The sequence below is a fragment of the Xenopus tropicalis genome, chromosome 7 (assembly GCF_000004195.4).
Source record: "Xenopus tropicalis strain Nigerian chromosome 7, UCB_Xtro_10.0, whole genome shotgun sequence".
Taxonomy (NCBI): Eukaryota; Metazoa; Chordata; class Amphibia; order Anura; family Pipidae; genus Xenopus; species Xenopus tropicalis.
The window spans coordinates 53,429,373-53,455,428 of record NC_030683.2 but is presented as its reverse complement, the minus strand read 5'-3'; the positions used below and the strand labels follow the sequence as shown (position 1 = coordinate 53,455,428).

General features: G+C 38.4%; 1 protein-coding gene across 18 annotated transcripts in view; it reads left to right on the top strand.

Annotated features, from left to right (window-relative positions):
• Nucleotides 1-26,056, top strand: part of zmiz1 (zinc finger, MIZ-type containing 1) — a 227,222-nt gene that overhangs the window by 48,112 nt on the left and 153,054 nt on the right. For all 18 annotated transcript variants that reach the window (XM_031904889.1, XM_031904897.1, XM_031904894.1 and 15 more), the window contains one exon: nt 22,700-22,793. The gene's annotated coding sequence lies outside the window, so the exon portion shown is untranslated. The remainder of the gene's footprint in view (nt 1-22,699; nt 22,794-26,056) is intronic.

Here is a 26,056-nt window from a genome sequence, read left to right as displayed (position 1 = left end):
TCCAGTTTCACAAACCATTTATATTTTCTAAATAAAATAGTACACAAAAAGTATTATCAGCCTATCCATATTTACTGACCTAAAGCATGGTATACTGCCCCTTTAACCTCATGCTGTTTCGGGTGGGTCTCTATGATACCCTAAATATTGTAATTTGTTTTCCACCTACAATGAAATGTAGGGATTCAAACAGGCAAATAAGTAGTTCTAAACCAGTTTTTTAAGTTTTAAAGATGATTGTGCAACATAATTAAGGTTCTCTCAGAAAATAAATAGTTAAGAACAACTGCCTTATGTCACCAGTGGGTTATAAGCCAAAGTATACTGTGTCCTTAAGACTGTATTACATTCAAATTAAATAATGCATCTGTGTGTAGTTTTTAAAAATAATTTTAACATTTAATGCAGAACCATGTATAATACTGTGGCTGATAAACTGCAGGAAACCCTAAACCACTGTTTTTTTCCGTTTGGGCATTCTGTGTTAGGTGCTTATGAGAAGGGTCAGGCTACAGAATAAGCTGGCGGAAGGAGTATTTTCCTCTTCGGTTTGTGTCTGTAAGGCAGAGATAAGAGGGAAGAATACCGCAAGCAGTGACAAAGGGATGACAAACTTGGCCCTACGTACAGGTGGATACCAATGCATGCTGTAACCGGCTAGCACAAAGCCTTGATTTCTAGTCTGAAATGCTTGTTTGCTGTCAGTGGCAAAATTGGCTTTTTGTTTTTAATTTTCTTTGTTAACAAGGTGTGTATCCTTGAAAATTGTTGAGCAGCTATAGGGGAAGGTTCTTCTATTTGGGTCCTATTTATAAAGATGCAAAAGAAAACCAAAATAAAATATAAAATAAAGTTTGCCATATTGGCCCATTTACATTTTTGTTTGTTATAAATCACAGTAAAGATTTGTAGTATAGGTTAGTGGCAAATGTGCTCTATTTCATAGTGTAATTTACTTACGCTGGCCAAGTTCCCAGAAAAAGATGATGGCACATGCAAAGGATTTATGCATCAAATGCAGACGTGTGCTTTGCATGAATGTCTGCACTTACTTTCTTACAACTGTCCTGACACCTTTTACCTTGGAGTTTCAGAGATATTGAAAATGACCCATGTGCATCGGCTTTAAAGTCTAAAGTCAGTGTGGGGGGGAAGGCAGGAATCATTTCTTTATCATTTATTTTGTAGTAGAATAACTACATTTTACAATAGAAACTATCTTAAGTATGGCATAGTATTGGTTAAATTGTAATGCACCAAATGTACTGGCACTTCTCCCCTGATGTGTGTGTATATATAAGGAATGTCTAGGCTACTTGTTTTTGTTGTTAACAAAACATAAATCCATAAAAAACTCCCTGTTCGCGGGCGACTAATCTCCCCGAGTTGCCTTCCCCTGCCATCCCACCGGCGAAAATGTAAGTCGCCGGTGGGATGGCACACGCGGCGGCGCGATTTCGTGCAAATCGCCGAAGTTGCCTAGCGAGGCTTTTTCGGCGATTTGCGCGAAATCGATTAAGAGCCATGCCTATAGGTCCCATATAAGGTTTTCTCTCAAAACAGAGGGATCACATATATTTCTATTAAAAATAAAAATGTACATGCTATGTTACATGTCTTTATAGCAGAAATGCCTTAGGATATATAATATTTCAATCCAAATGAGGACCGAAACCTTGGTTTTAACAATATATCTACAATAAAAAAATGTTTGATAAAACATTGAAGGGTGTGCTGGCCACAGATGATTATTTTATATATATATCTCAGTCCTGATGGTGTCTGCACTCCAAGGCTTTAATATTCTGTGGGGTGCACAGCCAAAATCTGAGTATTTAGCATGAAATAATCCATGGCCGGCACACCCTTAAAATTCAAAAAAATTTTTTTTATTGAAAACTCATTGTTTTAAAAACCAACGTTTCGGTCCTCATTAGGACCTTGATAAAGGTCCTAATGAGGACCGAAACGTTGGTTTTTAAAACAATGAGTTTTCAATAAAAAAAATTTTTTTGAATTTTAAGGGTGTGCCGGCCATGGATTATTTCATGCTATATATATATATATATATATATATATATATATATATATATATATAAACAAACAAACGTTTGTCCCTGAGGAAGAGCACAGAGGAAGAGCACAGTTAGTGCTCGAAACGTTGGATTTTTTCTATTAATACATTTTTTTTGCTTTCTAACTAAGTCCCTGTGTGTGCGGCTCACTGTCTTGCTATATACATGTTTTTTGCAAGCACCCGGGGCAGTTGACTATTATTAGGGTGTGCTCTGTCTTTTTCTGTATATATATATATATATATATATAGCCAAACCCTCTATAACAATTACTGCTTTGACATAGGCAGGCACCTAGAACAATTTATTTAGTAAACTAATAGTGGTTTTAGTTTTGAACTTTCTTTGAGGGAGAAAATAGTGGCCCACTAGGACACCATCAACCATCAGCTATCAGTGACAACTAGGGGTTTGTTTATACATTATCTCTGTTTAAGGCTAAACGGAGAGATTAGTTGCCCACAATAGTGCCTTGGACAGCACTGATCTGTAACAACAGTCACCAGGTAGCATTTAATGGTAACTTGTTTAAAAGCAAACATCTTATTAGTTGCTATTGGTTACTGCACCTGGGGAAACTTAATGCCTTTTATTACACATAGGGAATAGTGTCAAGGACAAATATTTGCCTTTGCATTATACATGTCTGCAACAGATGGAATGTGCTTTAAAAACTTTTTTTTCAATTTTTTTTAACTACTTAAATAAAAGTTTTTCCAAAAACCTTGCTAGTAGCGGCCAGAAGTACTTCTTTAGCTGGCTGTTTTTCCAGACTGTATAGGCACCCTGGCATTTGTGATCCCACTACTTGGCACTTGCATTCAATTCATCAGGGCAAAACCAGAGTATTTTGCCACTTCCAGTGGGGTAAGGAGTATGTATAGGAGCAAACTACCTGTGTAAAAAGTGTTTACAAATTAAATATTTGAGCAATATATATATATATATATATATATATATATATATATATATATATATATATATATATATATATATATATATATATATATATATATATATATATATATTAGTCCCAAAGGTGGAGCACTCAAACTAAAAATATATCGGCTGCCTGGGTGCTAGTAACAAGTAATGTAATACCACGAATTACAGCACTTAACAGGTCTTATGCAAGCAAAGATAAGTTTTTTTAATGTAAATTAATCTTTGCTTGCATAAGAACTGGTAAGTGCTGTACTTTGTGGGACTATATATATATCCAAAACCAGAGAAAACGATCCGCACTCCGAATTCAGCTTATATCTTTAAATATTAACCTTGCCCGGGTGCAGCTTATATAAATATATATATATATATATATATATATATATATATATAAAGTCAGAGAGCCGCACACACAGGGACTTTGCAATAAGTGAAAAATGTATTTAAAAAAATCCAACGTTTCGAGCACTAACAGTGCTCTTCCTCAGGGACCTTCCTGAGGAAGGGCACTGTTAGTGCTCGAAACGGATTTTTTTCAATAAATTTTTCACTTATTGCAAAGTCCCGGTGTGTGCGGCTCTCTGCCTTTATATTTCCTTGTTTTTGCCAGCACCCAGGGCATTTGAACTACAATAGGGTGTGCTCCGTTCAGTCTTGTTTGTGTGTGTGTATGTATGTATGTATATATGTATGTATGTGTATATATATATATATATATATATATATATACAGTGGAGGAAATAATTATTTGACCCCCCACTGATTTTGTAAGTTTGTCCAATGACAAAGAAATGAAAAGTCTCAGAACAGTATCATTTCAATGGTAGGTTTATTTTAACAGTGGCAGATAGCACATCAAAAGGAAAATCGAAAAAATAACTTTAAATAAAAGATAGCAACTGATTTGCATTTCATTGAGTGAAATAAGTTTTTGAACCCCTACCAACCATTAAGAGTTCTGGCTCCCACAGAGTGGTTAGACACTTCTACTCAATTAGTCAACCTCATTAAGGACACCTGTCTTAACTAGTCACCTGTATAAAAGACACCTGTCCACAGAATCAATCAATCAAGCAGACTCCAAACTCTCCAACATGGGAAAGACCAAAGAGCTGTCCAAGGATGTCAGAGACAAAATTGTAGACCTGCACAAGGCTGGAATGGGCTACAAAACCATTAGCAAGAAGCTGGGAGAGAAGGTGAGAACTCTTGGTGCGATTGTTCGAAAATGGAAGGAGCACAAAATGACAATCAATCGACCTCGCTCTAGGGCTCCACGCAAGATCTCACCTCGTGGGGTGTCAATGATTCTGAGAAAGGTGAAAAAGCATCCTAGAACTACACGGGAGGAGTTAGTTAATGACCTCAAATTAGCAGGGACCACAGTCACCAAGAAAACCATTAGAAACACATTACACCGCAATGGATTAAAATCCTGCAGGGCTTGCAAGGTCCCCCTGCTCAAGAAGGCACATGTGCAGGCCCGTCTGAAGTTTGCCAATGAACACCTGAATGATTCTGTGAGTGACTGGGAGAAGGTGCTGTGGTCTGATGAGACCAAAATAGAGCTCTTTGGCATTAACTCAACTCGCTGTGTTTGGAGGAAGAAAAATGCTGCCTATGACCCCCAAAACACCGTCCCCACCGTCAAGCATGGGGGTGGAAACATTTTGCTTTGGGGGTGTTTTTCTGCTAAGGGCACAGGACAACTTATTCGCATTAACGGGAAAATGGACGGAGCCATGTATCATGAAATTCTGAATGACAACCTCCTCCCCTCTGCCAGGAAACTGAAAATGGGTCGTGGATGGGTGTTCCAGCACGACAATGACCCAAAACATACAGCAAAGGCAACAAAGGAGTGGCTCAAGAAGAAGCACATTAAGGTCATGGAGTGGCCTAGTCAGTCTCCGGACCTTAATCCAATAGAAAACCTATGGAGGGAGCTCAAGCTCAGAGTTGCACAGAGACAGCCTCGAAACCTTAGGGATTTAGAGATGATCTGCAAAGAGGAGTGGACCAACATTCCTCCTAAAATGTGCGCAAACTTGGTCATCAATTACAAGAAACGTTTGACCTCTATGCTTGCAAACAAGGGTTTTTCCACTAAGTATTAAGTCTTTTTTTGTTAGAGGGTTCAAAAACTTATTTCACTCAATGAAATGCAAATCAGTTGCTATCTTTTATTTAAGTAATTTTTTCGATTTTCCTTTTGATGTGCTATCTGCCACTGTTAAAATAAACCTACCATTGAAATGATACTGTTCTGAGACTTTTCATTTCTTTGTCATTGGACAAACTTACAAAATCAGTATCAATGTAAATCAAAAAAATCAAAAATGTAAATCGCCGGTGGGATGGCATACCCTGTGCCGCAATTTCAGGCAATTTTGGCAAATCGGCGAAGTTGCCTCGTGAGGCATTTTTGGCAATTTGCCGAAATCACCTGCACAGCGTGTGCCATCCCACCGGCGGTGGGATGGTAGTTCGGGGAGATTAGTCGCCCGTGACAAGGGAGATTTGTCGCGGGCGACTAATCTCCCCATGTGCCAGAGCCCTAAGGGCTCTGGCACACAGGGGAGATTAGTCGCCCGCGATTAACTCCCTGTTCGCGGGCGACTAATCTCCCCCGTGTGCCAGAGCCCTAAGACATATATAGTTAAACAATTCCAACTGAAGTCAATGGGAGGCAGCAGGGAAGTCTTGTGTACCTAAAGCAAAAAGATTGTGGCTAGGTGCTTGTCTTATCAGTGAAACTGCCTGAAGAGTCCAGTACTATCTTGGCCCCTGTATTTTCTGAGTTGCCTTGTCAGATTGTTATTTGCACCTTTTCCAGGTGTCATCTCTTTCACAAGTGTGGAAACAAGAAATGTTGCAGTTTAAAAATAGCTGGGAACGTGTCTTTCCAGGCGCCAAGAGCTTAAAATAAATGGACATTATTTCTGGCATTTTGCTCCAATAGTAAATATGGCATGGCTGCGAGTAATTGCAAAATAGCATGAATGAAATATACTCCTGTTGATCAGAAATGTAAGTTCTTTTCTGTAAAATAATAGGAGGATGTGGTGGTATTTACAAAGGATTTTCGCAGGGAAGTGTACTTTCAGTACAAATTCAAGCTTTAAAGAGTATCAGAATAGAGATTTAAAGATACACCATACCCCCCTTCTTTAACATGAATTAAGTGAATAGGTCTTATGCTAAAATACTGTTTATTGTTTTAATCATGAAAAATCTATGTATCTTGTTATTTTATGAGTTTACTAGAGAAATTGAAGCTATTCCATGGTTGGTTGTTGTAAAGTAGATAATCCCCCATTATGTTGTGGGATTATTTGTGCACTAATAATCTAATTACCTGTCTCATAAGAACCAAACATGGAGTAGCTTCAGATTTCCTGTTTGCCTTGTGAAGAAATAACAAAAACTATAGATTTTTCTTTTTGTGCAGCAATAGGCAGAAAGTATGTTCAGAATTATACTGATTTTAAACAAGTATACTATCCTGTGTTGTGTACTGAACCATTCCCAATTTTTTTATTACACAGAAGGTAATTCCGTATTGTATCTGACGTTTTCTACTGGCACAGTAATGCTGCCAATTAACAGACCGATACTGGATGCAACATCTGCCACTTCTGATCTAATTGGGTAGCCTATTGTGCAAAATGATAGGATCAGCCCAGTTTGATCCCTCTGTTGAGTGGTCATATAGGGCAAAAATCTAATCATTTTGTCGTTCATACAATATTATCCAATAATATATGGCTAGCTTTCCACTTAGGAACCCTATATATATCTACTTGCTGGTAAATTTGCAATAACCTCTTGTTTTACCCCTATTCCCTCCCAATTCATGCTCATTATTTTCTTTTTCATATTTCAAATCTTCAATAATCCTCCCACGATATGCCCACTGACATATTTGCTCTGAACAGTTGACGGCATTGCGCCTCCCCTTTACATCATGATGCCACCTATGTCATTGACGCAGCCCACCCCATCATGGTTGCCCAGTATTCTTTAAAACTAAAGGCAGCAACCCTGCATCAGCACTATCTACAAGGAGTTTGCTTGCTGTCTGTGTGGGTTTCCTTCAAGTACTCCAGTTTCCTATTACACTCCAAAAACATATAGGCTGGTTGTTTGGCTCCTCATAAAGTTGACCCTACTGGGTAGAGTCTGTGTTAATGTGTTGGAGCTATTTTAATAACAGATAATGTTTGTAGACTTGAAAGTTTGGTTTATAAATACTAATAATTAGGACATCTATAGGTCTGCCATGAAGGGATAATTTCAAGCAGCAACTACAAGTTATGTGCATGCCCACAGAATGCATGTGTAGCTTTAAGGGCCCAACATCCTGTTTCTTGATGATAGGATTAATAAAACAAAAATGCTAATTGGTTGCTATGTTATACCAAAGACAAACTTTACCGCATAATACATAAACATTGGTAAAATTAAGTGGCATCTACAGAGTAGTACATCTCTTAATGCTATACTTAATGCTTTACCTGTTTTAGATACAGAGAGCAAATCACATGAGCCTGTATGTACTTTAACCTTTACCTATCTCTGCTCTATATAGATCCCCAGTTTATATAACAAAGTTCTCTCTTATCCGCTGTTTCTTTGTCAGATGAATTAAAACACTGGGCATATACAATATATTCAAATGCATATGGGTAAGCAGAAACTATAATGTATAAATGCCAACTTGGAGAAAGGTGATATCTTTTATATATTTACTATACTACTATATTTACTATACTTGCCCCATATCTTATGAATGCAAGAAGAATCCTACTACAAGTATGAAACAAACTGTTAAAGGGGATCTCTAACAGAGACCAGTTTTTTGTTTAGATGTTTAGTGAAAGAAGTTTTAATTCAAAACAACTTTCTATTATGCACTAATTAAAACATTTCACTTAAAGGGGTTGTTCACCTTTAATGTCCAAATCATTTTAAACCAACAACAATGCTCTCAGTGTGTATGAAAATCCATTTTCTATAAAAAAAAAAAGTAAAAAGGCCACTGTAAAAGCTACTTTTTATACCTGTTAAATCAATCTTTCTCTCTGATCAGAAGGGATGGGCCTGGCCTGACACCCTGAGAATTTCATATATGCTTAGACCATCAAGTCTAGCCTTTGCACTTTACCTGCTTGACCAATTCATTGGTTGCTTGCATACTCTAACCCAGGGGTCCCAAACCTTTCTTACTAGTGAGCCACAGTCAAATGTAACGACTTGGAGAGCAACACAAGCATCATAACAGTTCATGGAGATGTCCAAGAAGGGCTAAGATTGGCTATTAGGTAGCCTCTATGCACACTATCAACTTAAAGTAGACTTTATTTGTTAGTAAATCTTGTTTTTATTCAACCAAAACTTGCCCCCAAGTCAGGAATTCAACATGTTGCTCATGAGCCAATGGTTGGGGAACACTGCTATAACCAGTTGCATAAATTGAAAGGTTATTGGATAATTTCTCCCTTCCAATGGCATAGGCAAACAGTCACATGCACAGGAAGCAGTGAGACACAGCCAATAGGAGTTAAGTGTGCTGCCAGTACTAGGTGGGACATCATATAAGGAGCACAGGGTATGTGCAGAAGTGAAGGATCAACAGAGATGATTCTGAGGTGAATATCTCTTCAGCTGCACAGTTTTTGTTAACTATGTATATGGCAAAGATTGTTCCATTAATGTGAACTGTTAGGTAAGAACCCACGGAGCGGTTGGATCTATCGCGGGCGACAAACCAATCGGAGAAGGCTTTCCACCGGCAACAATAGAATTCGCCAGTGGAAAGCTCTTTGAGTGATTTAAGAATACCAAAGCGATGCAAAATTTCCTCCTGAAGGCAACTTTGCGTGACTTCGGATTACCAAAGTGATGCAAAGGGCTTTCCAACAGTGACTCCAGTGGAAAGCCTTTTCGGAGTGGTTTGTCGCCCCTGATAAATCCAACATCTCCGTGGGTTCTTACCCTATCGCGGGCAACAAACCACTCCGAAAAGGCTTTCTACCAGCAACAATAGGAGTCGCCAGTGGAAAGCTGTTTGCGCGATTTAGGACTACCAAAGAGATGCAATGTTTCCTCCTGCAGGCAACTTTGCACAACTTTGGATTACCGAAGCAATGCAAAGGGCTTTCCAAAGGCAACTCCTATTGTTGCAGGTGGAAAGCCTTTTCAGAGCAGTTTGACGCAGAGATCTATCGCGGGTGACTCAACCCCTTCTTGGGTTCTTACCCTTAGATTTGTGAATGTTGTAAAAAGGTGAACAACCCCTTTAATTTTAGTTATTGAAATTAGCATTTGATTCTTTGATTTGTTTTAGCTCTTAAAACAAGGTAGCTGTGTTAATCAGTTGACTTTTGCTATACATGGACAGATTTCAGCTGCTGATTTGAGTGCTTAACATTGACTCTGCGGCTTTTCTACCCGTGTATGGGTGTCACGAAAACGCCACTCACAGACGCGGCTGACACCGGTACGGGGTACAAGGGGTTACACGCAGTCACCTTTCACACAGGTTAGACTAACATCAAGCACCCCCAAACAAACCACCGCCCCAAATACAACTATTCGCTGCTACCATCTATCATTAACAGGCGATAGAAACCTAATTACACAAATATTTCATACAAACTTTCTTACTGCAGTTAGGGTTAGTTCTCACTAATTTAACAGCACACTAGCAGCCACAGGGTTAAAATTACAGTCAAACCTACCCCCCTGCTAGCAGCCCACTAGTTAATTAGCATCTACACAGAATCTGCCCTCTACCCAATACACATACACACACCAAACAGTTAATACACCTAGGCCTGAGCAGTCATACGAGGTACGTGGGAATTGATATAGAGCCAAAGGACTAAACTTATTAAATTTTATATTTAATATTACCAGGGTAAACAGTGCAGTTTTAAAAAGATGTTACAAAAGAGAAACATACATGCAAAACAGTCAATAAAATAAACGGGGATAAAAACACAGAGAAAACCCTAGTACATTACTGAGTGTCTTGTACCCTCTGAGGCAAGAGGTTGAAATCCTGAGCCCATCCCCCAACATAAGTTGCGACCTCCAGAATGAGCTAAAGAATACCTGGGCATGCGTGCTTTTATTCCCCGCTGGGCCCCTCCCTCATTACCGTATGCATGAGGAGGGAGTGCCCAGGAACTGGTCACATGACCCCTCCCCTGTAGAGAGCTATACTTCTCATGCCAGTTTCTTTCCATATAATATTGGTACTTGCCAGTACTCAATATTATTATGAAAGTAGGGAATTGTTTTAACCTATATGTGGGCGATCAAAATGATACCAAACATGGGGGGTGTCTCATGTCCCAGTTCCCCAGAAACTATAACTTGTAACTGGTGGGTATAGGAAGTCCCTGTTTGGTATCATTGGGAAGCCTGGGGCCTCCTCATAAATGTGTTTTATAAGTATGGGAACCCTAAAGCAGAGGAGATATGGACCCCTTTCTATAATCCATATTTTTCTGATAGCTGCACCCCCCCTGCTGTTCTAGGCCCACAACTGGCTTCTTTGATCACAGATCAAAGAAACCAGCTTCCTGCTTCCACGGGCTGGCCCCGCATTGTCTTTTGAAGTTGTTTAAGTTGTCACCTTTCCGCAGCCCTGGTTGTGTCTTTAGGGGATATTTGTGAATTACCCCCTACTGGGAAGGGTTTCCCTCAAATGTGGATTTCAACCAGACTTTTCCATGGGGAGCCTTACTGCTCCAACATGACAATGGGGACCTCTGACAAGCCTCCTCGACCGATATCTGGCCAAAAATTGGCCAGATGTCGATTGGACAAGCTTGGTTATACCTCTGATTGGGACAGCATTGGCTCATTGATGTGGTCCTCCCTCCAACTTATCCTATCCCCTTCATTGCAATGTGATTGCATTGAGCAAAACGATTGCATTAGCACGATATCACCCTTCCAAGTTGGGTATATTGTGTGAAAGTGTATGGCCACCTTAACAGGTTCATTGAATTTCCTGAAGTTTACTACTGATGTGTATCATGCATTCTATGACTTTGGTAGAATAAAAGCGCTCCATGTATCTAGTAGATATTATTTAATTCTCATTAGGAGAAAGTATTTGCAACTATAGGGCATGGCTGTTCTGACCAAGGTAACTTTATGGCAGGCAGCCTGGCCTGACATTATTTTACCATAAATTGGACGATGTACTTGAGGTAAAGCAAATAATTGGGCCTTTACATACAAACAAGTTTAAAAAGCACTGCTCAAGGGCATTTTTAAAAAGGGGTTATACACATAAACATTTATATCTGACACTAGGCCATTTTATAGACGTAGATTGATTTAAGATGACAATCGAAATGCTTATTTGCCCACTAATATTGCCCAATATAGTAATGGCTTTGGTACTCCAGGTTTTGTGGTGATGATGATGTTTTTGGTAACCATCACTGGTCCTGGGCATTTTTGGAGGCAATCTCAAGTCCCAGACTGGCTACTTAGAGTAGGTTAGGACTTGCAAATATTGGTCAAATAGCTACTAGACAACAATTTTGCCTGACAGGGTACCTCAATAGGTCACCACAAAGGAACAGTCCCAGATTAGCCAGGATGCCCAGTTCTAATGCCATTACCCACCTTTCTGAAGTTGCTGTCTGTTTGAGCAATCATCTCTGCCCATATCTTCCTCCTTTCCCTCAGTCCCTGTTTTGCACCGGGAAATATTCCCAAAGCAGGAGATCCCACATTCTGTATGGTAGCATATTATATCCATATTGAACTTCTGTTGAAAAAAATCTGTATATGTGTGTGTGTGGCGTTCAGATCCCTTGCTGGTACCTATTTCATACAGTGATAAGATGAGGAAATATACGGGATGCCTTTTAATAGTCTGTGCTCAAAAACATATACACATCAATTGGCATCAGCACTTATGGCTTAAACCCTTTTGTATTTAATCTGAAGCTTCCTGTTTGCCCTGTTTTATGTCATTACATATTTAAGTTCAGGCAGTAAAAGCAATGTATTCTTGGCAAAGCATCAGCGGGAGGATACAAAAGAGTTAATTGCAGATCTCTCTCTGTCGCTCCCCCTCATTTATTCAGCTGTTTTCAATGCACCATTGCCTCGAGCCCTTGAGTCCTTTCATCAAGGCTCTTGCCATCCTGTGATCTGCAGCGCTGTATATCAAGCTGCTATTAAACGAAGGCTGGTTCGTGTTCAGAGAGTGGCAGTGCTTCCTCTTGTTCCAAGGGAAGGAGCGAGGGGGGGGTTGAAGATAAGGAGAAATGTATCATGGGAAACAAGAGCTGGTTTCATTTTACCTGCAATTGGCGCAGTGGAGATATTTGCATATTGTTTGTGTTCACTTGTCACTGAATCATACTTATATCTTGCCATGGCAATCAATATATGTCATTAACATCACAAATAAAGCATATGTGGCTTTGCCCGCTATTATGAAATCTGATATCTGATATCTTTTTTTGCTATAAAATAGAAGAAAACTAAATGCCAAATATTGGTACATTTAATGTATCCAGTGATGATGTCTTACAAAGGAGTGTTTGGTGCCTTTGTGTTGCCCAAAGCATCTTCTTGAGGGTGATATAAATAGGGCTTCCACTGAAATTACATTCTGCCTGTGGATTAACTCAAAAAAAGTTTTATTTTTATTGTAGAAAAAGTTTTTGAAAATTTTAAAATCCATTTTACAGTGCATACCGCCAATGCATATTGGTTCATTAGAAGAACAAAGTAGAAAGAGAAAAAGGTATACTTCCCATTGAAAACCCCTGTATAAGGGGTGCAGGTAGCAGTGAGGGGAAGGGTCCCTTTTATACAGAGCTTATTATCTCATTCCAGGACAAGGGGGTGGGTAATAAATGTTAAATAAATAATGAATATGCAACACCTGGCTGATATCTATTTTTGTTACTTGGGACCCTCCCTTTGATAATTAAAGTTATTGCCCAACTTACTGTCATTACTTCCGTGTTGTTATACCACTGCTAATTATTATTTTTAATTTGTAAAACTAATTGGAACCTCCAAGGGCTTTGGCAATTAGGGAGTTTTCACTGCTGCAGCCACATATGGCAATCACATACAAACCTACATTAAAAAAATGCTTTAAGCAGAGGTCTGACCATCACTGCCACTTATGTGAAGAGGTGTCAAGTTGGTTTTGACCACCACTGTTTTCCACTTGAAAGGGGTGGTAAAAACAAAATATGCCATTAGTCTAAACTGTTAAAGTTATTCTATGTATCTTTTATTGTTCTATATAAACACAATTTATATAAAAGTTACAGCTATGACAGCATCCCTTGCATGTTAAGATTTTTGCAGATTGCAAGATTATCTGTTTAAAGGAACAGTAACACCAAAAAATGAAAGTGTTCTAAAGTAATTGAAATATAACGTACGGTTGCCCTGCACTGGTAAAACTGGGGTGTTTGCTTTAGGAACACTACTATAGTTTATATAAATAAGCTGCTGTGTAGCCATGGGGGCAGCCATTCAAGCTGGAAAAAAGGAGAAAAGGCACAGGTTACATAGCAGATAACAGATAAGACACCATTGTATTTTACAGGGTTTATCTATTAGCTGCTATCTAACCTGTGCCTTTTCTTCTTTAGAATGGCTGCCCCCATGGCTACACACCAGGGTTTATATAAACTCTAATAATGTTTCTAAAGCAAACACACAACTTTTACCAGTGCAGGGCAGCAGTACATTATAGTTTAATTTCTTTAAAATATATATATGTTTTGGTGTTACTGTTCCTTTAAAACATAACCTATATTATATTGAGCAGCATAATGTGGTCGTGCAGGACCCCCTGCACAAAGAAAATCTTCTGAGGGGGCCTGACACGAAGAGTCCCCTGCCCTCTCTGTCCCTGCATGCACCGCGCTGCTTTATTAAAGGTAGGAGAGGGGTCTGGGAGGGGTACTGTGATACAGATTTTGGCTATTCCCAATTCCCAAGTAGTGCTGGATCTGCTTAAGGAAATCCCTAAATTACATATTTTCAGGGCTTTTACCTCATAAAAATGTTAGATACATAAAATCAATATTAACTTATATCTTAACTAACTAGTTTTCAGACTGCACTTTACAAAGGACACTGACAAGTAACCTATTATTTGCAGCAGTGCAGTAATTTAGAATAAGTTTGGGCAATTAGTGAATGAGCACTATTGTAAAAACTACATTGCAGCCTGCCTGAGTGCAAATCAAACTCCATTTTGGCCCCTCTCTGCTCCTTATGTGTGTACATTACCTGTAATCTGCCTCTGATTGTAAACACAGAGAAAGTTTGGACCTGAAAATGTACTCTTTAGCATTTTCTGTCTTGTATATACACACACATATTAAAGGAATACTGTCATGAGAAAACTTGTTTTTTCCAAAACACATCAGTTAATAGAGCTTCTCCAGCAGAATCCTGTATTGGGGGCTAGACATATTCTTAATTTCCCAGGGTACTACAGCCATGTGACCTGAGCTCTGATCAACTTCAGTCACACTTGATGCTGAGCTGCAAGCTGGAGTGATATCACCCCCCTCCTCCCCCCCAGCAGGTGATCAGCAGAACAATGGGAAAGTAGCAAGATAGCAGCTCCAAGTAGGTATCAGAATAGCACTCAATTGTAAGAAATCTAAGTCCGGCTTGGGACTCCTCCAGTTACATGGGAGCAGGTAAAAATCATGATAGAATCTCTTTAAGAGAAAGGAGTGCCGGTGTTTGCTCTTTCAATGTTATTACACCAGCAGAGAAATTGTGACGTGACAGTTCCCGAAATAGAAATAAATATCACACTGTACTCATTAGGCTTTAAAACGAGATTAAATGCAGCACTGCTGTATTTTTAAGCTTTCTGGTTAATGGGGTTCTGGATAATAGATCTCATATCTGTCATGAGCCATGAATATCACCATATCCAACATTGAGTTGTAACCTTTTAAATGGTATGTATTGCGCAATTCATTACATGTGTTAGATGTAGACACAACAGGAATTAAAACATGAATTCCACAAATAACACACGTACAAGATGTGTCTCTGACATAAATATGCTTTTCTGTTTGAAAAAAAAAAAATAAGGTGTTATTACTTTGCTATTTCAACTCCTGCCTTTGCCAAGAATGCATATCATTTTTCCCCACCCACTGGTATATAGAAATGCGATTCATGCCTGCAGTGTCCCCATTGTTATTTATTTATTTTTAATACTTTCTCTGGCATGCAACATAATAGCCAAGCTGCATGGTGGAAGTGGAGCAGGCATTAATGATTGATAAAAGCTGAGAGCTGTTAAAAAAATCCTGTTTAATGTTGATGAATAATTTAATGCACTTTCTGTATGTTTTTAAGGATTGTGGTCGTTTTTCTCCCCCCCCCCCTACCTTTGCCTTGAGGAAAATCTTAACCCAGTGAGTGCCAATAGTGGGTAAAGTCCATGACTCACATATGGATGTTAATTGTGATGCTTTGTGTTTTTAATTCCCAGCTAAGGAAATATGCTTGGTTTCTTTTATTACTTGTAGACTATAATAAAGGTAAACCTACCGTAAGTAAATTATATAACCCTTAGCTTGAACTTTCACCCACTGATAGATAGGCCTTTTAAAATCCCATATAAATGGAGAGTGGCTAATTTTCAGTGAGACTGACTATGGCAAGCTTTCATTTGTTTCTTTGATAAATGTGCCCCTTAAAGGAAAGCTATACCCCCATAATGAATACTTGACCAACATATAGTTGGTCATATTAAGTGACCTATTAATAAATCTTACCAAACTGGAATATGTAATAGGAAATATTGCCCTTTTCAATCTCTTTACATTGAGCCAACATTTTGTGATGGTCTATGTGCTCCCTCAGAGATTACCTGATCAATAATAATGACGCTCTAACTGTAACACGAAGAGGTTTGGGAGTAAAAACCTTTGTCCATTAATTGGCTAATGTGACCTAACTTGTATGCGTGCTCTTGATTTGTTTGTGTGCGTGGTGAATCAAATGATGCCAGAGTGAATTCTTTTAGTCCTTAAAATGACCGTTTTCTATTTAGAATCACATACTACTTAGGAAAATGTTTATTTAGATGAAGCAGGGTTTTACATATGAGCTGTTTAATGCATATACAGGTATGGGACCCATTATCCATAATGTTAGGGACCTGGGGTTTTCCGGATTAGGGGTCTTTCCTACCTTAAGTTTGCTAAAAAAAAAAAAAAAAAAAAATTTAAATAATTTTTTTTGACTCCAGTAAGGATTAATTGTATTTTAGTTGGGATTAAGTACAAGGTACTGTTTTATTATTACAGAGAAAAAGGAAACCCTTTTTAATTCTGAACTTTCTGGATAATGGGTTTCCAAAAAACCGTCTGTCTGGGTTAAAATCGGACTGGTAGCAACCCTATGTCTGATGGAACTGCTCGATTGGACAAATATTGGTCAGGCAGGCCTGTCAGAGTGCTTTATACATGGGCAGATAAGCTGCCGTCTGAATGAGCCAAATCAGTTGCTTAAATATGCACATGTATGACCACCTTTAGACTCTTACATGTGCAGAAGAGTAAACTCTTCAAATTTAAAAGATACCAGTGCATTTGTTTCCTAAAAGGAGCATTGGCCTGTGAAAACACATAGCAATTGAATCCACTGTGGGATAACCTTTCCTTTTTGTGCTACTCCCTTCCATTTAAGGCTCCATTTCCTGCAGTGTTGTGCATGCTTCTGTTAAGGTTGGTTAATCAGGTGTCTTCTACCACAGCGTTTTTCAACCACTGTTCCGCGGCACACTAGTGTGCCGCGAGATGTTGCCTGGTGTGCCGTAGGCAGGGCACCAATGTACTAGGGGGGCACTGCTCTTGACACCAATGTACTAGGGGGGCACTGCTGCTGGGCACCAATGTACTAGGGGGGCACTGCTGCTGGGCACCAATGTACTAGGGGGGCACTGCTGCTGGGCACAGAGTTAAATTTTTTAACATTTTCTAATGGTGGTGTGCCTCGTGATTTTTTTCATGAAACAAGTGTGCCTTTGCCCAAAAAAGGTTGAAAAACACTGTTCTACCACATTGTTACAAAAGTCAGAAACAGTAATGTAGTCACTAGCAAGGGTAGACAGATACTGCAACTGAAATGCTTTATTGAATTATATTGTAAAGTTACTTGAATTACAAAAAACCCTTCTTAATTCTGCAATTCAGCCACCTTCAAACTTATTTCTGTTTGTGCAGTCGCTTTAAAAGATGTATGCTTATTCAGCCCACCCTAGGTGAATCTTTTTATTGTTTTCCCGATTTTAGGAGTGTGTAGTCTGCAAAGTTTCATGTGCCTACAGTAAGCGTGTGGGTTGTGAGATACCCAAGTTGGCTGTGAATATTTTTATAGCTATTAGTGAAACAAAAACTCCTATTTATTCATCTACTGACCTGTTTGTTCTCAGCCCAGACCTGATCACTGAAGCATCCTGAAAAGTAGCATGCAGTTTCACTGGGATTTGTAACTCTAAATGATGCTTTTGGAAATTGTTATTTATGTTGCAGGGTATTAACATGAGTAATGGGATTAGCTTTTCTTTCTTAAAACCATTTTTTTTCCTCCCATTATTTTACAGCTTATTTGCAATTCCAATAAAACATATTGATTATATCTTAGATATAGATTATATTTTGAGAATCAAATCATGGCTGCTGCCCAAAAAAGTAATTTGTACAAATAGATTGGCCTATGCCTAAATAATATGTGGTTAATTGTGATTCCTCTAGAACAAAATAATTATTGTAAGCAAAATCTTAGCACATATTTGTGTGCGAGTTAATATTAAAATCTTAGCACATATTGGGCCCGATTCACTAAAGTCCGAAATAAGGAGTGCTATTTATAGCATGTGTTAAAAATCTTATCACTTCTTATTTTCCGCTCGATTCACTAAAAGGACACTTGTCATAATTAAGAAGCGATGTTCTTGGCATTATTTATCTTGCGACGACATATTTTCAAGCAACGTGCTGCGTAATATGTTGTGCACTGCGTAATATATTGCTTGAAAATATGTCGTCGCAAGATAAATAATGCCAAGAACATCGCTTCTTAATTATGACAAGTGTCCTTTTAGTGAATCGAGCGAAAAATAAGAAGTGATAAGATTTTTAACGCATGCTATAAATAGCACTCCTTATTTCGGACTTTAGTGAATCGGGCCCATTGTGTGTGATTTAAGTTTGATGTTCCTGTTCCTCATTGGTGAAATATGTTTAGTACACCTCCCCTAAACTGTGATATGAATATTATTTTCTTCTCTTACCCATGACCTGTAGCTCTGCATTGGCTGTCAGCCAGTATTGATTGGCGCCCACCCTGCTGGAGTTAACAGATGTCAGGAGTGATAGATTGCGGGTCGTTCCTTTTAATTTCCCTGCTCCCAGATCACAGCTTTGAGCCTAATTCTTTTTAGTGTCAAAATTACTCTCCTGTCACCCATGTTTCCTTTAACCCTTGTATTACTGCTGGGGCTAATAGAATACGGTGTATGCATTCGGATTGCAGTGCAGTGAATAATTCTACATAATGAAAAGATGGGAAACCCTAGACTACGCCCTTTAACACAACTACAGTAGATTTGCTGTAGATAAGTGACTTGGCTTATACTGTTTGCCAGGTGTTCAATCTGTCCTGTCTCCAGGTAGCTGTATACTTATGCTTCTACCATAGCATATTCTGCCCTGTGTTCTCACTTTGACAGTCCAAATGTAATACAGAATTCATTTCTGGTTTTAAGAGGTGAGAGGAGAAATAACCTAATAGGAGTATGTAGTGAGATCTGTGCTTTCCTATGATTAAGCTGTTCATAAGAATATGGAATATATAACCTGAGTTAAAAAGGACCTATCACCCACACATTAAAAGCTGAATAATAAAATTCCTTTGCAAAGTAAACATGAAACCCAAATTATTTTCTTAATTAAAACACCCATACACATTATAAACTTATATGATTGACAGCTCTCATTTTTATATATCTCCTTCCCCATATCCATGCCTCAGGCATAGAGGCGGGGCAGTAAATTACTTTTACTTTCCATTCAATCCTTCCTAGATGTTACTGCCATCCTCACATTCCCCTGCCCTCCTCATGGCCTATAATTGTGTATCCTGTGCATGGGCAAGAGCAAAAGGTCCCCTATTCTGGTGCAAAGACAAGATTTTAGGATGATACAAAGCTTGACTTAATAATGGTGTCCACAAAATGGCATCTACCTGCTTGATTAATTTTGAACTCCATGACTGAAGGGAACAAAATGTAAATAATTTATATAGTGTAAGTAAAGTTTATTTTACTTTTTTGATAAAAAAAAAAAAAGGATTTAGAATTCTTTCTTAGGGTGACAGGTCCCCTTTAAAGAAAATAAAAACAAAAAAAGCTAAACCTGTGGTGGAGAGGAAACATTCCCTTATACTGGGACTTATTTGTGGTTTTGTAATTAGTTTTACTAGCTTCTCCTCTGTAAACTATGAAGTGGCAGAACCAGGTAGTGAGACAGGAATTGATAAAGTGAAAGTGTTTTTGTTTTCTTGTTTAGTGCAAGAAAAAACCCAATATTTTCTGATTAAAAAAACTGGTATGTTCAGCACAAAATGTAATAACTAAGTCATGTTGAAAAATGGTGTATGTGGTCCCCTTATCTATAGGGAATGGATACCCCCAACTACAAATTTAAACTTTATTAAATATAGTATTCCCGCTTTTGTAAATGTTTTGAATTCTGCAGAACATGATCCATGTACAAGGTTGAGCCATAATAGCCATTGAAGTCCGCAAGATCTGGTAAGCACTGGCATGACTTAAAGGTATTCTGTAATGATTTTAATCATGTACTTTTTATTTCTTGAACCAACAAATGTATTTTTTTAGTTTTAATATTGAAAACTTTCAGTCAGCGCTACAATTTAGAACTGCTTTCAGATAAGCTATTATTTCTCCTACTCAAAGTAATTTAAGGAATTATAAGGACTTGGATTTTTTACTATTAAATGGTATTCTGATATGTACCACTTTTAGCAAAACAGGTGCCAGTTAGCTGCTGTTTTGCTACTTTCCCATTCTTCTGCTGATCGGCTGCTAGGGGTAAGGCAGATACCACTCCAACTTGCAGCACAGCAGTAAAGCATGACTGAAGTTTAACAGAGCAAGTCACATGGCCGTGGTACCCTTGGAAATGAAGAATATGGCTTTTCTTAACTACTGCAGTGTTAATTTCTTCTGTTTTTTGTTTTTTTTTAAACTAGCTGCCCAGCAACTTGGAATGATGTGATGGAATAAAACCATAACAGTTTTCTTAATATCAAATGAATAGCAGTTTTTATTAATTTTTTTTAAATATACCTGTACTTATATATTTTCTAAATTGCATAATTTAAGTTTGTATAAATCTAAATTTGCACCTGAAAAATATTCCGGTATTTTTTTCTGCACTGCTTTTTCAGTAAACCTTTCTTATCTGTGTTGCCCATTTACTTTATTCTGCTTCTAATACAAAATAGTGTTTTGCCATATTTGTTTTGTGACTTGTGTGTTCTTATAATCCTTCTGAAGTGTCAGTTTAAAAGTATTATTATGCTGCTTGTTTTTTGTTTTTTTTGTATTCTCACTAACAGGAAGTAACTGGATTTTGTCATAATGCTATAGGACAATACATTCTTTGTGCAAGCAGAGAAGGGCTTTGCTTAAGGAAGCCTTTCCAATATCTGTTAATATCTTTTATTTATATAGCAGGGACACATTTACTCAGCATTTTAGAGAGATTGTTAATCATTTACGTCAGTCTTTGACTGACACTCGATATTGTCAGATTCATCAGAATGCAATGTGGGAGGAAACCCATGCAAATACTTAGGCTGATGCCTCCACTCATATCTCCTGTCTTCTGTGTCTGCACTTGGAGCCACAGCTGACACAATTGTGTTGTGTGTTCAGCCACACAACTGAGTGAATGCCAGTGGATCGGCTGATTAAGTGCAGGCCGAGAATTAGCCCCATGTGGCATTAGCCATAGAGAATATAGAATCTTCATGTGGAATTGATCTCAGGACCTTATCAATGTAGGGTAACAAATATCCATATACCGTGTATTTTTTCTGTTATAAACTAAACTGGGGTCTCATGCCTATATGAATTTAAAGGACAGCACGGAGGATCTTTGTGAGATGATTGTGTCCTGTTAATCTGCAGAAGTTAGTTTGAAATAAAATAAAAAGTACCTTGCAGAAGCATGGGCTATGGTAATTTTGGAGATATTTAAAGCCACATTCCTGTGAGTGGACAAAAAAAAAGGTGTTCAGAACTTCTAGAACTGCTCACTGTGTCACAGGCCTAAAAGCTGCCAACTTGGTCTCTCCAGACCAAGTCAGCAGCTTACTGCAGTCAAACAGGTTTGAAAATCCTGTCGAACATGAAGTATGTTCTGTAGGCCACAGTGTACGATCCCCATTTGGCTCTGCCTGTAGTCCAATAACCTGGAAAGAGACCAATTTCAACAGGAAGGAAGAATATTTTATATTATAAACTTACTGCACTGGCTTAAAGTTTCAGCTTCTCTATAGTAGTAATTATATAGGTCCTTACAGTTGTTACAGGCGCTCCTGATCTTGGATTCTGTTCACCCCACCCCTGGAACTGTCCGGGACTGTGCACATGCTCAGTGTGGTCTGAGCAGCTGTTGAGAAGCTAAACTTAGGGGTCGTTGCAAATTATCAAGCAGAAAATGAGGCTGGTCTGTCATATAATTTGATGCTACAGGGCTGATTATTCAATTCTGATGCAAATGCCTTGGTTTTAGATCTGTCATGTAATGTGAATCTGAATGAATTACTAATCAGCTTTTTACTGCTACATTTATTTATACATTTATATTTATGCAGTATATTTTGAGTCTGTCCCTAAGCTTATTAACTGACAGCAGCACAGAGCATGTGTAGGGAAGCAGCAGAAAAGAAGATGGGGAACTACTTGGGCATCTTTGGAGGCACAGATCTTCCCTGCTAAAGGGCTGTGGGTGCCTTGAGCTGGTTCAGAAACCCAAAACATAATGTACAACATTTCTGCCCTATTTCTTTAGTTAGGCTTTAGTTCTCCTTTAAAAATGGTGCTTTTCCTGTGCAGTGCCATTTTTCTCAATGTGTTGTTATTACAAGTAGACAATTTATTTTGATTAGACATTGCATTTATATATTTCATTTTGATTATAAGGATTATCTTGGTACTGTAACAAGTTAATATGTCAAACGTCTTTTTATCACAAGCCAGATAATTGGTTTACCTTTGCCTTTACCATTCATGCTGTATTTCCAGTGCAGAGCAGTGGAGGTCAAAACTCTTACCTGCCTGTCACTGTCTTGAATGTTGATGAATCAGAAGTACCTGAGACAGACCTCAATTGAATATGCCTAGTGTGCCATAGGCCTTAATGAAAATTTTATTTTTATTTTCTCTTCCCACCTTCTACACTTCATCTGTCCTGCTATTTACTTCTGGACTGATATAGTTTATAACTTTGCACAGCGTGTATTTTTATATACATTTTCCTCTAAAAGTTTGCTATCTAGCATAGTTGCAACTCTCATTTGTGGCCATTTGCCTTCTCTAGGACACCGTGTGCTCTTGTTGGTAGAACTGCCGCCCGATTCATGCACTGCTGGACTGATACACTTCTCATACAAAGCTGACTCCAGCCCTACCAGGTAATAACTTCTGCACTGTAGGTGGTTGTTTCTGACACCACACAAATTTATTTTTTTCTTGCTTAGAGGGTCAGTGTTGAACATACTTTTGCCTATTGTTTTAATCAGAAAAAATATTTAATCTTAATTTTTTCTTGAGCTATACAAGGCAAACATGGATACTGATGCTACTCCATGTTTGGACCTTGCAAGGTCGATTATTAGCTTCCCAGCGCACAGATAATACCCCTTTACAATGGACTCTTGCTGACAATAACAACAAAGGGTTAATGCATATCTCCCAACATTTGAAAAATGAAAAGAGGGACAAAAAGATTTGGCGCACGCAGCGGCCACGCCCCAATTACCACACCCAATTTTTTTTTCTAAAAATACTCCTTTTATATAGTTGAGTAGCAAAATGTGCTATACCCTCATACTGTACTACCTAAGGAAAACAATATAGCAACTACTACATATAAAATACAAATATAGAGAGAAGGCAGTCAGTTATAAGTGAGTTATAACTATGTACCAGTTTTGCCCCCCCCCATACACAGTGTCTCCAATGGCCCAATAGACATTGCCCCCCCATAGACAGTGGCCTAAAGTGCCCCGAATTGCCCCCATAGACAGTGCCCCCAATTGCCCGTCTGTAATCTATTATGGAAATGAGGGACATTCATTAAACTATCCGAGACAACAGGATGCGCTATAAAAACCGGGACAGTTGGGGGGTATGGTTAATGTGGTAGCTGTATAATGGTAATATACTTATCTACCTTGCAAGGATAAAACATGGAGTGGCTTCAATTTTTATGTTTGCCTATACTCAAAAGGTTGATCAAAAGGGCATAGTGACCCTTAGGCTGTATTTTTACATGGTGGCATTGCAGCAATTGTTGGATTCTAGAATGGCATGGTCTTTATTTAGAAGCTCTTGTGTGATATCCAGTAACTTTCACTGTTTGGAACCTCACTAATGTGTATATAAAATATTTTATTAAATGTCCACCTTCTTTAAGCAGCTGAAGGAAGGAAAATGCCACACAGATGGCTTTTTGCTGTTTAGTTGTGCACAAACTTTGTACAAATTTCCCATTACCTTACAGTACAGTTATAAAATGAGTTTTCAAACATCCATTTTATCCAAAGTACTGGCATTACCATAAAGCAATTATATTTTTTTCTGTATTTCTGTGTAAATGCTTCCCTGCTTGTATTGCATGTTTGCAACTAAGTAATTGTGCCCTTTTATATGCATGCCATCTTCCCTTGCCCGCTTCTCTGCCCTGTTATTGGTTGTACAGTTTATGTTGAATCCCTTGACCTTACATTTTCTTGTTAAGAACACTTGTAGAAGGAGGCTCCTCATTATAGTTGTCATTAGTCAGGAAGGTGGGTTTATTGCTCCTTAGTGTTAGGCTGATACCACACATAGCGTATGGTGTATATTTCAGCAAGCTGAAAAATGGTTGCTGAAAATATGCGCCATACGCTCCTACCTGTGCCTAACCGGAATGAATGGAATACACTTGGGTGCAGGCACATGTAGAGCCATTCTCTTGCATTTTTATGTCGATATCGTCTACATGTGTCCATGCGTATTCTATTCATTCCGGTGCAGGCACAGGTAGGGGCATATGGTGCATATGGCACATATTTTCGGCAAGCGTTTTTCAGCTTGCCGAAAATATACACCATACGCCTTGTGTGGCATCAGCCTTATCCCTCTTTGTAATAAAGTAGTGCTTGTACATATGTTGCCACAATATTTTGGGATTGTTTTTGTAAGTTTAACGTGTTTTAATAAGAAGAAAAGTGTACATTACTCCAGAAATACTCATGATTTGAGCTGAGAAACTGTGATGTTTATTTTTAATGTGAAACACAAACAGAAATGTGTCTTTACTCTCTGTGAACATTTATATACAGATAAATCCTGATTACATCAAATGAGCAGAATGTAAAGTATCCCTAGGTTTTAATATTGGCAGATGTAAACTGTAGTTAAAGGTGTATTTTTTTTTTTTTTTGTATGTAATCTGTATGATCAGTGTATACACCCATCTGCTGTGCAGATCTCCTTTATTAATGCATGAATTACTTATAATACAGGTAGATGGTATGCTATAATTGTCAATGTATGAAACTTAGATAACACACCACATAATGGGGCCGATTTACTAAAGGTCGATAACGCTTATCGCATGTTTTTTTGCGTTAAAAAGCATGTGATAAATAAGTACCGGTTCATCAAAGTCATTTCGCATACGTTAAGATGCATATCGCATGCGTTAAATAGCGCATTACCGCAATGCTTTATTTCTAAGACATTGCGTTAATTAGGGAATAGAAATAGTACTAACACATGGTTCACGAACACATATGAAGCGTTAAACGCGCTAAATATCGCATTAATCTGTGCGAATATTAACACCTACTTGGGGCAGGCGGTAATTATAGAAAAGTACAGTTCATGAGCTGTTGGCAACACAATATGGACTTTGCAGTGGGATATTTTCTGTGTTGGCCCTAGAGTGATGCATCCTTCAGTTTTCAGTGAAATGGTCATTTTTAGAAAGTAACTGCTATGTGCGCTAATATGGCGTGTATGGCTAATATGGCATGCGATTTTTCACACATGGCGGAAATTATCACGCATGCGTTTAAATATCGCGTAAAATCGGTCATCGCGAGTTAAATAACACAAGAACATTGCTTCCTAATTATGACACGTGTCCTTTTAGTAAATCGATCGTTAAAAAAAAATAAGAAGCGATAACATTTTTAACACATGCTATAAATAGCGTTCATTTTATTGACCTTTAGTGAATCAGCCCCAATGTGTTTTAGGTAGAATATTCCTGTGGCCTTACACTATCCCATGTGTGTAGTGAGAGGAATGAATACATTTGCCTGTCACTGAACAAATGGGTGGATTTTGTCCAGACAACACAAACACTAGTATTTTCTGCCTGTAATTTGCCCAATGTGTACAAAGTAAGAGGCATATTGTATTTATTACTATCACAATACACATGGGTCGGTTATCGGATGAATTTGTCAAGGGAAGAAATGCATTGTGTTACCATTAGTCTAAAACTGTAAGAACACATGGAATATTTCAATTGTCAGTATTCAAAAGCAGACCCACACTGATAGTAAAAAGCTGCAAGCTAAATCAGACAGGTCCTGATGTTTTGCCCTGACCCCAATATGACCTGTGTCCAGATGAGAAGCCCGATTGAGATCTGGCCGATTTTAGGGGTAGGCCTGTCGGG